The sequence below is a fragment of the Hyperolius riggenbachi genome, chromosome 12 (assembly GCF_040937935.1).
Source record: "Hyperolius riggenbachi isolate aHypRig1 chromosome 12, aHypRig1.pri, whole genome shotgun sequence".
Lineage (NCBI taxonomy): Eukaryota > Metazoa > Chordata > Amphibia > Anura > Hyperoliidae > Hyperolius > Hyperolius riggenbachi.
Genome location: NC_090657.1, coordinates 3008063 through 3024054, shown reverse-complemented (window position 1 = coordinate 3024054; position 15992 = coordinate 3008063). Strand labels below are relative to the sequence as shown.

General features: G+C 43.6%; 1 long non-coding RNA gene across 1 annotated transcript; it reads right to left on the bottom strand.

Annotated features, from left to right (window-relative positions):
* Nucleotides 1-2161: 2161 nt before the first annotated feature.
* On the bottom strand, nt 2162-4556 carry LOC137541409 (uncharacterized). Its single transcript, XR_011025157.1, has 3 exons — nt 4415-4556; nt 2350-2442; nt 2162-2245 (listed from the first exon to the last, which is right to left on the bottom strand). It is a non-coding gene; the product is annotated as an uncharacterized lncRNA (long non-coding RNA).
* Between the last annotated feature and the right edge of the window lie 11436 nt (nt 4557-15992).

Genomic DNA, 15992 nt, shown 5'->3' with positions numbered 1-15992 from the left:
ATTTTACCTGAAGTTAATGGACTGCATTAAAATCAAAACATGTGATGTGGCTTTAAAGGGAAACCACATTGAGAGGGATATGGACTAATATGGATGTTTCCTTGTAAACCATAACAGTTGCTTGACAGTGCTGATGTATTTGCCTGTCTTCATGGTCAAATGACATGTCTAAAATCCTTTCTAACTTTCCTCACAGCACATGATCTACATGCTTGTTCAGGGGCTGTGCCACAAAATATTAGGGACACACGAACAGCAAAGTCATGCAACTGTTAATTTCTAAAGGAAATGCTATTCACTTTTGAAGGGCCCAAAACACCACTATTGTGCCGGTAATATACAGCTAAATTCCTCAGTGTGATGGAATATGTTGTGAAATAAGTGGCCAAACGCTGACTAAACAATTGTTGTTGGAGTGAAATCTTTAGTTTCAATCAATCCATGCATAAGATTTTCTAGATTGACGGGGCCTTGGGAATGGCTCTATAGTGGCACTCGAATGGCTGACGGGAGCAGCAATACATTCCCGGCTCTGGCCAGCGCAAGTCACCCTCTGTCCCCGCAGCTTTTTTGCTGCACTTGACTGCAGCTTCATATAACTTCCTGTCTCCACACAAATTTTAAACAGTACACCACCCTCTGTTTAAACTTCACCCAGCAATAAGTGCAGCTGGAGGCCAGCGCAGAGAAGAAGCAACAGGGACAGAGGGGGACTACCGCTGGCCAGAGCAGGTAATGTATGAGGGGGGGGGTCTGTGGAAACCACAAGGCAGTGGCAGCATCTCCAGATATTGAGCTGTTTCATACTGAAATAGAATCACAATCTGTTTGCAGTCAAGCCAGCCATACAATCCCTCTCTGATCAAATTTGATCCCTGAGTGATCTGTTGGTTGGATGTGATATCAAATATGCCAGCCTTTACTTTTGGCACCCTTTTAATGTAAGCATTGCAGACTCAGGTACATGGTACAATTATCTTAACAATTAGCTTGATTGGAGACATCGACAAATATATACTGGTTCACTGTAACCACCGTGGAGGCTGTCCATGGACTTTACAGTGAGAAGCACATACAAATTAGATATGCATTTTGTCTGTATGTGCTTCTCACTGTAAAGTACATGGACAGCCTCCATAGTGGTTACAGTGAACTAGTCTTGGCAAAACATTACCATGGGGGGGGGGGGTACTCACCTGTGGTGTATCAAGGCTTCAGATCCTATTAACCGTTCCCCCCCCCCCCCCCCCCCCTCCTCCTCCTTCCCATGGTGGTGGACACTATCCTCCAAACAATGGCAATTTACATAGGAACCTAGCACAGGCACAGTACTGGTCCTCTTTCCAGAAATTGCCTAGAATAGGCAATCGCCATCCAGCAACTATAATGCTCAGACACAAGTGGCCAGCACACTACAGTTCGAATCACGGAAATTGCCTATTCACAACAATCACAATTAGAACAGGCAATAAAGTGCCCCCACTGGAGGGCCAAAAGGGTAATATTGTCCAAAAAAAAACAAATTGTCACCTCTGGGTTCCCTGCCCAGCACCACCGACAGAGGAAAACATGGAAAACCTCTTAAGGCTGTTGAGGCTTCACCCACCCAAGGTCACTACCACTGCATTGTTGTAACTTATTAGTGAATGATGTCTGTTTACATTTCAGCATACCAACAACATATCTTAAACAAACTCAAAACCCATGTAGAGGATGAATGTCGGGATTGTGAGATTCATTGTTTATATGTTAATGAGTACAACATGTTACCTCCAATTTCACCATAACTATTTGTCAAAATTGTTAGTCAATGCAAAATGCCATGTGGGTGTTCTTGGACATGGGCATTCAAGATCATACAAACAATGAATGAACTCAGGCAATGGCAAATCCTAAACAAAGGTGTATATGGTCATTTTAAATCACCCCCTCAACAACCATGTGTAACTTTGCATTCATGAGCCATTGAATGGTCCTTTTGTGCAGATTAGCTGCATGCTTTGATATGTATTGACTCTGAACATTACCCACACAGCTCTCCACAGGCCAGATGGTAAACTGTTACAGTGTTTGAAGACGGAAGATATGCTATCCAGCAAATCCCTCTCTTCATATCCCTTTGCTTCAAGGACATATGCTAACACATAAAACTCACCAGCACTTGCTCTTGCATGTGATGAGTCCTCATATTGGGATGGGTCTGAATGCAGTCCGGCATCAGCACTGGAGGCAGAAATAACATCACCTACACAAAAGGATTAGGAACAAAAAGGTTAGTATACTACCCAGCACAGCCGTCTCAGCAGGTGCCTTGTTGTGCAGCAGTTTCCAAATACACATGAAACTCACCAGGATTTTGTGCAGAATGGAATGGGCCCTCAAATGATTGGGGGATGTTAGCTGACACTCCTACATCACCCCTAAACCCAGACACAGCATCACCTACAATATTGTCAGTGTGTCAGAATTCTAGCGGTTTTATTTATGCAGGAAAAAGCTGTCATAAGTGTATGGTTTAAGCTTTAATGTTCTATACAAAATTTCATTGTAAAGTGAAAAGTTAGAGTACTTTATATTGCTCTGTGACATAACATATTCCAGGCTGTGAGGCCTATAAGATTATTCTAGTTACAAAAAGTCAGAGCATTCTTGTTTATGCTAGTGCGTGGCCTTAATATTTAAAGAGGCTTCTGTGTGAAGACAGAAAAGCAAATTAAACTCACATTACTGCAGTAATTATAAATGCACATACTTATTACACACAGATATTATTAATCTAAATATTAATGATCAATACAGTCCTTCTAAAGAAAGAAATAGTTATTGTAAAACCCTAAATAATAGAATCTATTACTTTGAAACATGTAAGCTGTATTCTACCCGTGAAAGATAAGACAGTAAGACATTCTCGTGAGATTGTTATGGTTCTGGAAGAATTGTTGACATGCTCTAGTCTCAGAAAGCTGATAACACATGATGTTTTGGGAACAAGTTATATAAATATTAAACAAAGAAGTTGTTTTCCCAATTAGTTAAAGATCATTCCATGATGCCACCTGGCGGTCTTATGAAATCAACATTATTAATACTGTTTGTTATTTGTTATGAAAGGCTGACCTCTGCCGGATGAAATTAGATATTTATTTCTTCATCAGAAAGACAAATATATGGAAAATGATTTTATATTAAGATTTAATATGTAATTATTTATTATATGATTAATTGTTTTAAGAAGAATTATATAATAAGCTTTATATTTAAATAAGTATATTAGAAGCCCTGTATGTTTCAATAAGCCTTAAATTGCTGAAGGCTTTCACAGGTCTGGTTACAGTGTCAACCTGACCAATCTCATGTCTGGGGAAGTACCAAGACATTCCAACATAATTAGCAGCGAACACTTTATCAGAAATGCGTCATGAATGACATTGTTTAGTCTCCATGTCTGGGTCAGCCAACAGACAAGATGGCTGTTGACGTCCATTTTTAATTACGTGCGTCAAATGACCTAAACAAAATGTCAAGCACTCCAAATGACGTTAATTCCCACAAGATAAGGTAATTAAGAATTTATAAACAATAATATTGTGACTTAGGTAATCAAAACATGATAAAGCATTGACACACGAAAGCTTTAGCCAATCAGAGCCTGGGATTCAGGGAAAGTCCAGATAAGGCAGCCATATTGCCTCCAACCCCTATAAAAGTAGGGCCTGAAAGCTCATAGTTTGCAGAAGCCCAGCAATCTCCTGAGAAGACACATGAGGCAGAAGCTACCTTCCCACAAGTGGTTCTAGATGCTGAAGAGATGTCAGAGAAGGGGTAATATGCTTAATATTCTGGTGATTTACTTTATTAATTTTTCAGCATTAAGTTTTATTAAGATGTTAGCAAGAAATTTTTTATGCTATTTCTTTAAGAAAATTACTACAAGTTTTACACAGCTACTAGATACATAGCTATTGATATAGATGAGACTACTTTTGATCTTATTCTACATAACACAACTGTTATATTATTTTTTGAATGTACTTAGAAGATTGATAATTGCTTGGCTATAAAGCCTTGATGAGATGGAATACTGTTATAAGGAAACACTACTTGGAACTGTTCATATTTTGTATATATGCTGTATGATAAGCAAATACATTTTTTTATATAAAATCATATACTGAGTGCTCTGATTCATTTCAAGGTATACCGTCAATCTATAATTACTGTTATAGAGGGTGCAGACCCCACTATGCCGGATTTATATGATAGCAACGCTTTAAGGGCTGGTCCTTTACTGAGTTGGCAATCATGAAAAAGGCAAAAACCGCTCAGGTTTTTGACAAGTGAATAAAACATTATAAATGTGATAAGCATAGTCAAACACGTGTGCACTTTCCAGGAAAACTGCATCATGAATTACCATCGTCCGAAGCTGCAGAGCTGGGCAAGTCGGCATCGTAGCCACCCCGTATGCCATGCAGGGCCTCTGTCCTCAGATAGGGCTGCACCACCTGTTCATAATCCGTTAATTGAAGGGATGCCGGGGGACCACCACCTGTACCAATGCTCTGTAAAATATAAAAACAACAAAACAAAAATTATACCGCTACTACTAAACTGTCTTCACTATCCTGTTAATCCTGTCTGTGTGACTGTGATCCACGTGCTAGTATTTAAACACTACACATACTGCATGTGCCTTTGTAATGTTGAATTCACACACTACTGCAGCCTTAATGTGGGTACACACGTCAGTTAAAAGTGTTGGGCAAATGAAAGCTCACAGACCAATTTTACCCCCTCCCATGTAGAATGAGAGACATACCTTCAGTCTTTTCTATGGAGCTGAACTCCACCTCAGATAAAAAATCTTTGCAAGATGCTGGACACAAAGATGCGGTACACATGCAACAGATCAGTATCTGCAAAAGATCCGTTCCTGCACAATGCATTCATAGTCTATGACATCTGCAGATCTCATACACACCTTGTTTAATGGACCATCATCTGCAGATCAGACAATTATCTGCCAATCTGAAGATCCAACCTGGTGGAACTGATCTGCAGATAATTGTCCGTTCAACAAGGTGTGTATGAGATCTGCAGATATCGATTTTGAATGTATTTTGCAGCAACAGATCTTTAGCAGGAACTGATATTTTGCTGGAAATGATATTTTGCATGTGTACAGCATCTGTGTGTGCAGCATCTTGCAAAGATTTCTGTCTGATGGGGAGTTCCGCTCCATAGATGAGACCGTGTTGAGTATGGCTCTCATACTACATGGAAGGGGGTAAAATTGGTCTGAGAGCTTTCATTTGCCAAAGACTTTTATCTGCCATGTGTAGCCACCTTTACTCTTCAGCAGGAGTCATCATAAAATGGTTGTGCAAAGGACTCCTTGTTACCTGAAAACAAAATGGAGCATGGCATTGATCGGGATTTTATGAAAGGGACACTTTTGGAAGCAACGTTTTGGATGCATTCATGTTTGCTACATACCATAAGCAAGCAGGGATGTGTGTCCACTTCTACCATACAACTAGAATCCAATTTAAATAACAAACACAATACCAGTGGTTATGTGGCCCCGTGGTTTAGGCCTATGTTTCAAATCATTACAGTCACTAAAGCATGATAGGCAGCCATTTTGTGCTATTGTAATAGCAACAATTCTGCCAGCCTCCCTGTAGCTTCACTGGGTTTGTGGTAATACCAAAACATTACAATCTCTCAGTGTACAGCCTCACTTTAAAAAGGTGAAGTAATCAACTGAGTGATCTTTTGAATGCCATTTTTAAGACCTTGTCAAAAATACCAGCAGCACACCTGCCCTGCTGATGCATATGTATCAATTAGTTATACTGTTAAAACACACAAAAACATAAAGGGACACCAAATTATTCACACAAATCCATGCACTCATGCATGCTTGCTCAGTGCCTGTGTCCAAGTAGCATAGGCAAATGATCACCAGCAAAACCAGGCAAGTGGTATTGCATAGAAGCTTACACATATGGCCGCCTACACATCTAGAAAAATACATTAGCGGGTTTAAACATAAAACATCACCTTTTCCAAATTCAACGCTACTATATAGAGATGAGCTGACATTTTCGAAATTTCGCATTACTAAAATTACGCATGCGAAATTTGCGATTACGATGCGAAATTACAGTAGCGTAATTGCCATTAAAATCGTAATTGAAAATACCGTAAGCGTAATTTTCAACGCGTAATTTCGCGTTTCGTTCATGCCGTAATTTCGCATTAAACGCTACCGTAATTTCGCGTTAAACCGTAACGCTCCGTATAATATAAAAAAGCTGCCGACTTTAAGGGTTAATAGCAAAGCCCCCTTAAATGCTAAGAGCCTCAAATTTGGAGAATATATTAAGGAGATCAGGAGGAATAAGAGGAAAAAATTTTTTTTCAAAAAGACCTTATAGTTTTTGAGAAAATCGATGTTAAAGTTTCAAAGGAAAAATGTAAACATTTAAAAACCCGCCGACTTTAACGGTTAATAGCAAAGCCTGCTTAAAGTTTAGGAACACCAAATTCCCAGGGTATATTAAGGGGATCAGTGGGAATAAGAGGAAAAAAAAATATTCAAAAAGACCTTATAGTTTTTGAGAAAATCGATTTTTAAGTTTCAAGGGCGAAAATGTCTTTTAAATGCAGAAAATGTCAGTTTTTTTTGCACAGGTAACAATAGTGTATTATTTTCATAGATTCCCCCAAGTGGGAAGAGTTTTACTTACTTCGTTCTGAGTGTGGGAAATATAAAAAAAAACGACGTGGGGTCCCCCCTCCCAGACCTCTTTAACCCCTTGTCCCCCATGCAGACTGGGATAGCCAGAATGCGGAGCACCGGCCGCGTGGGGCTCCGCACCCTGACTATACCAGCCCGCATGGTCCATGGATTGGGGGGGTCTCGGAAGGGGCAGCCAAGCTTTCCCCTCCCCCTCCGAGCCCTTGTCCAATCCAAGGACAAGGGGCTCTTCTCCACCTCCGATGGGCGGTGGAGGCCGCGATTTCCTGGGGGGGAGGTTCATGGTGGAATCTGGGAGTCCCCTTTAAAAAGGGGTCCCCCAGATGCCCACCCCCCCTCCCAGGAGAAATGAGTATAGAGGTACTTGTACCCCGTACCCATTTCCTTTAAGAGTTAAAAGTAAATAAACACACAAACACTTAGAAAAAGTATTTTAATTGAACAAAAAACATAACCACGAAAAAAGTCCTTTAATATTCTTAATTAACCATTAATACTTACCTGTCCCTTTAAATAAATGATCCCACGCAATATCCTCGGAAATGTTCTATCAGTTACAATGTAACAAAGTTATTACAATGTAACAACTTTGTTACATTGTAACTACGCCGCACCCGACGTCACTCACCGCCGCCTCCGCGTCTGTGCTGCAGGACCCGACAGAGCTCTGAGCTATATAGCTCAGAGCTCTGAGAAGCATCTTTGTATTTTGGCTCCAAGGAGCCCCATTGGTCCTTAGCAGACCAATGGGGTTCCTTCTGATTTGAAGGAACCCCATTGGTCTGCTAAGGACCAATGGGGCTCCTTGGAGCCAAAATACAAAGATGCTTCTCAGAGCTCTGAGCTATATAGCTCAGAGCTCTGTCGGGTCCGTGCAGGACGCTAAGTCCCCGCCGGCTCTGCTGCCCTCCCCGCCTCTCCCACATGTCACCCACATGTGGGTGACATGTGGGTGACAGATGTGGGCGGGGTGGACAGCGGGAGCTGCGGGGACTTAGCGTCCTGCACGGACGCGTAATTGCTGCGGCGGCTGAGCGGCGAGTGACGTCGGGTGCGGCGTAGTTACAATGTAACAAAGTTGTTACATTGTAATAACTTTGTTACATTGTAACAGAACTTTTCCGAGGGATCATTTATTTAAAGGGACAGGTAAGTATTAATGGTTAATTAAGAATATTAAAGGACTTTTTTCGTGGTTATGTTTTTTTGTTCAATTAAAATACTTTTTCTATGTGTTTGTGTGTGTATTTACTTTTAACTCTTAAAGGAAATGGGTAAGGGGTACTACAAGTACCTCTATACTCATTTCTCCTGGACGGGGGGGTGGGCATCTGGGGGACCCCTTTTTAAAGGGGACTCCCAGATGCCACCATGAACCCCTCCCCAGGAAATCGCGGCCTCCACCTCCACCGCCCATCGGAGGTGGAGAAGAGCCCCTTGTCCTTGGATTGGACAAGGGCTCGGAGGGGGAGGGGAAAGCTTGGCTGCCCCTCCCCTTCCGAGACCCCCCAATCCATGGACCATGCGGGCTGGTATAGTCAGGGTGCGGAGCCCCACACGGCCGGTGCTCCGCATTCTGGCTATCCCAGTCTGCATGGGGGACAAGGGGTTAAAGAGGTCTAGGAGGGGGGACCCCACGTCGGTTTATATTTCCCACACTCAGAACAAAGTAAGTAAAACTCTTCCCACTTGGGGGAATCTATGAAAATAATACACTATTGTTACCTGTGCAAAAAAAACTGACATTTTCTGCATTTAAAAGACATTTTCGCCCTTGAAACTTAAAAATCGATTTTCTCAAAAACTATAAGGTCTTTTTGAATAATTTTTTTTCCTCTTATTCCCACTGATCCCCTTAATATACCCTGGGAATTTGGTGTTCCTAAACTTTAAGCAGGCTTTGCTATTAACCGTTAAAGTCGGCGGGTTTTTAAATGTTTACATTTTTCCTTTGAAACTTTAACATCGATTTTCTCAAAAACTATAAGGTCTTTTTGAAAAAAAAAATTTCCTCTTATTCCTCCTGATCTCCTTAATATATTCTCCAAATTTGAGGCTCTTAGCATTTAAGGGGGCTTTGCTATTAACCCTTAAAGTCGGCGGCTACCTAACATTGATACATGCGTCAACTTTTCCGCTTCGGGAGCATGACCATACGCATTAATTTCGTAATAACAGTTCCAATGCGAAAATTACGCGAAAATTACGGTTACGCGAAATTTCACGAAATCCTTCTTCATTACGATTATGTACTTACGGCCAAAAACGTAATTACACTAATTACGTGAAATTTCGCGAAATCATAATTACTCCATTACGCTCATCTCTACTTCTATATAATTGTGCCTTGTAACAATTCATACATTACAGACTGCCCTTATGTACATATATAACAATCACACCACCAACAAGCATGCAGCCACTAAACACAACAATATAACATATCATCAAACCTTGATGCATGCTGGTGCAGGCCATGAAGCAATAAACATTTCAACCATACAATGCAAAATCAACACTGCAAAATACCATTCACTTATTTATCCATCTTGACATGTGTGGCTTACAATTGCATGTCGTATAAAAGGGAACTGCGAAAGGGCTGGTGCACACCAAGCGGCTTTTTTAGCGTTTCTGCAGCCGCTTGCGGATGCAGATACGCTTGGTCAATGTATCTCAATGGGGTGGGTCACAACACTTAGGGCCTTTTTCCACTAGCCTGCGATTTGCTTCTGATTGCAAATCGCAAGGTACATTAAACAAATTGAAACTGCAGCAGCAATTTCCAAGGGCTCTTTTCCACTATGAAATGTGATTGCGTTTCAATTTACACTATGCGATTGCGATTGAGCTACTATACTCATTATAGTACAGCTCAATCGCATACAAAACGCGGCAGGACGACTATTGTGCTTTTACCAAAATCGCATCGCAATCGGATCACACTTAGGGCCGTTTTCCACTAGCGCGTTTGCGGTAGCTGAATAGCAAAATCCAAAACCGCTAGGGAGGTTACAATCACTAGGGTTTGCTAAATAACATAGGAATCACGGTCAATTATTTCCACTACCACGATTCGTTTTTGCCTCAAACGTGATTGTGCCGCAGAGCGATATTTGTCGCGATTTTGCTATGCACTACAGCATAACAAAATGGTGAACGCAAACGCCGTAACTTTCCTGCACATTTGTGATTTAGCATTAACTAGCATTCAGCGTGAACACTAGCGATTGCTAGTGGAAAAGGGCCCGAATGCTGCAGTTTCCATTAGTTTAATGTACCTTGCGATTTGCAATCAGAATGCAAATCGCAGGCTAGTGGAAAAAGGTCCTTAGTACGATCCAATTTTGGTAAAAGCGCAATCGGCGTCCTGCAGCGTTTTGTATGCGATTGAGCTGTACTATGAGTATAGTAGCTCAATCGCAATTGCATAGTGTAAATTGAAATGCGATTGTGATTGGCAATCGCATTTCATAGTGGAAAAGAGCCCAAAAAGTATGTTAAAAAAACAAACCACTCATTTTTTCTAAGTTTTTGTTACAAAAACTGGGCTCGTTCACACTTATAATTGCAAAACGCCGCACATTATCGGTGGCCTTTTGCGGGAGTGATTTGGCCGCCATTACGACACAAACATCATGTCACACGGTTTTGGATCAATCGCAATTAGCGTTTTTTTGCACACTAATCACAATCGCTACTTGAGGAACACTCATCGCCACCAAGCCGCAGCGTTTATCGGAAAACGCAACTGCAGCAGTGTGACCACTGCCACTCGCTACATTGTGTAGCGGCTTTTGGTAAACCGCTAGAGGTTTGCCGTGAGTGCAAATTGTGCAATTCCCGCTCAGCTGAGATTGGGCCCTTTAACAATATCTGAAATCTACTACAACAAAGACTCTTCCCAAAAACACAAAACGCTAGGTGAACCGCTACAGAAAACATAACAAAAAGCAATTAAAGGGAACCAGAGGCCCCAGAAACAGATTCTATACATAACTTCCAGCCCCATACACACGGATCACTCCCACACCGCTGTCCTTTGCTGCTTGGATCCGCCGGTACAAGGGCCCGTCATGGCCGCCAGTCGGCCGACAGATGCGGCCAATTGTCCACATCACACGGGGCGCCCTCCATATCCATAGACATGAGGCAGCTTACTGCGCAGCCGCATGCGATCGGGTATGGAGGGCGCCCCTGTGATGCGGACAATTGTCCACATCACACGGGGCGCCCTCCATATCCGTAGACATGAGGCAGCTTACTGCGCAGCCGCATGCGATCGGGTATGGAGGGCGCCCCTGTGATGCGGACAATTGGCCGCGTCCACCAGAAGTGACAGGACCCGGTACCGCCGATCCAGGAAGCGGAGGATGGTGCCGTGGGAGCCAGTGTTGGCAACTCATCCCTTTAATTAATGACACATGAATTATTCTGGTTTTGGGGCTAGGTAGACGCAGTTAAGGCACTGATTATGTCCAAATAGCCCCAGAACCTGTATAACTTAGATGTGTCAGTAATTAAGGGATGAGTTGGCAATACTGGTGAGAGCAATCCAGGCTTATGGGGCTTAAACACCCCAGGTGTATATCAAAGCTTTTACTTTAAAGGGAACCAGAGAGGAACGAAATTTTATAAAGATATGTTAGCATTTTGCGGATCTGATAGCAGGTTTTGGTGTGCGCTAGGCCTCAAGAAAAAATTGTGTTTATGCATTGCATTTACCATTATACTACATATAAACGGTTAAGATTGGATCAACCTTAATTAAACCATGTATGGCCACCATCAATTACACTACTAAATATTTGTTGCTTCAGTTGTGGAAGACAAATAATATACATGCCACCAATTCAATTGAGCATTATTGTAGTTTAGCAAATGCTTATTTAACCCCCCTGGCGGTATGAAAAATTCCGCCAGGGGGCAGCGCAGCAGTTTTTTTTTTTTTTTTTTAAATCATGTAGCGAGCCCAGGGCTCGCTACATGATAGCCGCTGCTCAGCGGCATCCCCCCGCTTGCTTCGATCGCCTTCGGCGATCTCTGATCAGGAAATCCCAGTCAAAGAACGGGATTTCCTGGAGGGCTTCCCCCGTTGCCATGGCGACGGGGCGGGATGACATCAGGGACGTCATTGGGAGTCCCGAACCACCCCTCGGCGCTGCCTGGCACTGATTGGCCAGGCAGCGCACAGGGTTTGGGGGGGGCGCGCACCGCAACAGATAGCGGCGATCGGGCGGGGGCCAGCGGCGATCAGAGTGCTGGCGCAGCTAGCAAAGTGCTAGCTGCGTCCAGCAAAAAAAAAAATATGAAAATCGGCCCAGCAGGGCCTGAGCAGCACCCTCCGGCAACTTACCCCGTGTCCAGCATGGGGTTACCGCTAAGGAGGTTAAATAACATTAATTTTAAAAATATACATGCTTACAAAACTTATGCATATTGATGCAGCTTGCTCAATTTCTTCCGCAACCTCAACTTTACATTGGCAAAGCCTTTGCGGCATTGCTGCTCAGTGCGATTACGCTTATCTACATCGCAAACATTGGACCAAATGCTGCGCCAAAGCCTGTTCTTGGTGGCAACATTAGTCTTGCCAGAATTTTGCCCATATAAATCCGCAAAACGGAGCACCACCTCCTCACAGAGCACCAAGTTCTCCGCATCCGAGAACCTGATCCCCCTTCTCCGGGTCTCTTGGCTGCTGGTCTGTTGTGATGTCCTATGACTGCCGGAGCTTCCAGGACGGGGGCTGGGACTGCGGTGGCTGTAACTGCCACCTCTGGGACTCCTGTGACGGGGACTATGGCTGCGATGGCGCTCATAGCAATGGCTGCCAGTATAGCCTGGGCAATCTGATCGGCCACTACGGCCATGTCGATCAGGGGTGGGCGACTGCACCTGTGAAGATGCAGATAGGCGCAAGCTTCTCCTCACTTCCTGGCTCCTGCTTTGATCCATGTCAACCCACAAAAAACAGCCTCAAACTAATCCTTTAATACACACACTAAATAGCTCAATTGAAATCAGCAATACACTTAATTAAATGCAATTGCATGTTGCGCGCACACATTTTCGCGCGAAAATGGCGAGCGCACGCACGCGCCAGCTACACAGGTTTTTAACACTGTATACACATCGTGCGAAGAGCGGTACTTCGCGTGAATATGCGCACTTCACGCGAACCACAACGCTCTGCGCGCGTGTGCAATATAGCGCGCGAGCACAAATTTTGCACGCGAGTCCGCATATCGCGGGGCTCGGCACACGCATGTCCGCGCGCAACCGTTAGGGCGCGCGCAAACTGGGTTTGCACACTTTTGTGAATCGAGCCCAGTATCTTGAATCTGATTCTGGACTGGATAGGAAGCCAGTGGAGGGATTCTAGGAGGGGATCTGCCGTGGTGGAGCGATGGGATATAATTAGTATACACTCAGTGATTGCTTGTTTTTCTGTATATATGTTGGTGTTTTTGTATGTTACTTCAGAACTAGGCAGCATGAAGATGGGCAGGAGCCCGAAACAGTGGACTGTCCTGCCTTAAAGTTCTTTTTAAATTTGTATGTATTTTTCCAATAAAACACAAGTTAGCAGAAAATGACACTTTGTGACAATTTTTTTTAAAGTGTTTCCATTTCTGCTAAATTGTGACAAAAAAAAAAAAACCTGCCACGGACTCACCATGCCCCTCAGTGAATACCTTGGGGTGTCTACTTTCCAAAATTGGGTCACTTGTGGGGTACTTATACTGCCCTGGCATTTTTTTTTTTGGGGGGGGGGCTAAATTCTGAGTACCCCTGTAAAGCCTAAAGGTGCTCATTGGACTTTGGGCCCCTTTGCGCAGCTAGGCAGCAAAAAAGTGTCACATGTGGTATCGCCGTATTCAGGAAAAGTAGTATAATGTGTTTTGGGGTGTCTTCACACATATCAATGCTGGGTGGGAGAAATAGCTCTATAAAGGACAACTTTTTAATTTTGTTTACACTAAATTGTCCAGAGATATTTCTACCACCCAGCATGGGTATGTGTAAAAATACACCCCAAAACACATGATACTACTTCTCCTGAGTATGGCGGTACCACATGTGTGACCCTTTTTTGCAGCCCAGCTGTGCAAAGGGGCCCAAAGTCCAATGAGTACCTTCAAGATTTCACAGGTCAATTTTACTCATTTGGTTTTCAGACTATTCCTCATGGTTTAGGGCCCCTAAAATGCCAGGGCAGTATAGGAACCCCAAAAGTGACCCCATTCTGGAAAGAAGACACCCCAAGGTATTCTGTGAGGGTATAGTGAGTTCATAAAAGATTTTTTTTGGTCACAAGGTAGTGGAATTTTTTTTTCACAGTGTCATTTTCCACTAACTTGTGACAAAAAATAAATTCTATGAACTCACCATACCCCTCATGGAATACCCTTGGGTGTCTTCTTTCCAGAATGTGGTCACTTGTGGGGTCTGTCCTGGCATTGTGGGGTCTCTGCAATCATTACACGTATGGCCAGTATTCAGAGCTTCTGCTATACTCCTTATATTGGGCATATGGGTGATGCACTTTTTTTTCCATAAAAGGAAAAATGAACGGCAAACATTCTCGCATTTGCATTGATCAATATGGATGAAAAAATATCTGCCAAAATATGTGAAAAGAGGGGTTGGGCATGGCATTTGCCAGGACATAGGAGCACCGCCCACAAAATTTTCCAAACCCACTTTACTCCTATGCCCTGGCAAACCCAATTTAATCCATTCACATTGATCGATGTGGATGAAACAAATCTTTGCCAGTTTTGATACAAAGTGCTTGCCAAAGCGTAGAAACTCCAACACCGCCCCTCAGCTCATATGCCTTGGCAAACGTATCTTATTGCAGAGGAGAAATCTCGTCCTGCAGTGCTGCATGCACCGACATGTGTAATCTGACAGATGCGCAATGCTTCTGTCAGGATGCACCATCAGTGCTGCAGCTGGTTGGTCGATCAGTCGTTCCGGTCTCTTTCCATCCTTTACCCTTCCAGGTGGACAGAGAAGAAAAAAAAGAAAAAAAGCAAGCAGCAATGCAAGAAATTCATTAACATTAACTTTCATAAACTTTATTGAACCTTTTTAACCAAACATTAACAAATGGGAATCCAACCCAACAGAAATATTCCACCTTGAGTTCTGCAAACACCTTCTCCATGTCCATCAGAGTACCTCAAACAATGCCTGCCGAGCTGAGCTGGGGAGATTCCCATTACTGCTTGAGATACAGAAAAGAGTGTTGTCCTTCTGGGCCCACCTACAGAGCAGCAGCCCCGACTCACCCCACTACAAAGCCATGCTGCATAATGAAGACCAAGAAAAGCTGTGAGCACTGAAAGTCGTGGTCAGCGCTATACTCCCTCCAACCCCCGACCCACAGGTCATAACAAAAGTCCAGATAAAGCACACCACAGCTAAGAGCAAAGAAGACTATGTGGAAAAATGGAGGAGTGAAATAAAACCGTCACAAAAGCTGGTCACGTGGTTCGGACACAAACACGCGGCTCGCGCTGCGATTGGCCAAGCGGGTCACGTGGTTCAGGTAAATAAATACACTTGTGTTTGGGTTTAACTTTGGGTAGGTAGGCAGGTTAGACTCTCTCACCAGCCAGGCTAGCCAGGGCCCCCCAGCCTCATAGTGTATTTGCCACTGTACCAGTCAGCGTGCATGTACTGCTGGGATCAGTAGTACTTCCGCCACCAGTATATAGCATTGTCTATTGCCATTCTGCCAGTCAGCGTGTACTGCTGGGATCAGTAGTACTTCTGCCACCAGTATATAACATTGTCTATTGCCACTGTACTGCCAGTCAGCGTGCGTGTACTGCTGGGATCAGTACAACCATAATGAAGAAATCCAGTGAAAGAGGGAGGGGCAAGGGAAGAGGTGTTTCCCCTGACGGTTCACGTAGAGGCCGCAGTGAAGCACCTAAGAAAACCCACTCAATATCACCCATGTGTGCCAGCCAAACAACCCTCACTAATCCACAAGAGCAGGACCGGATAATTAATTGGATGACCTCTCAAGCATCCAGCAGCGGGTTAAGCAGCAGCAGCACCAGCACATCCTTGTCACGCACAAGGTCCTCTGCCAGTGGGCACAAAGGTGACACAACCAGCAGCTACACCATGCATACAATGGCCGAATAACCAGTCCGAACAATTATTTCAGTACACAATGGGCTATTCGGAGGAGCTATTCCCACCC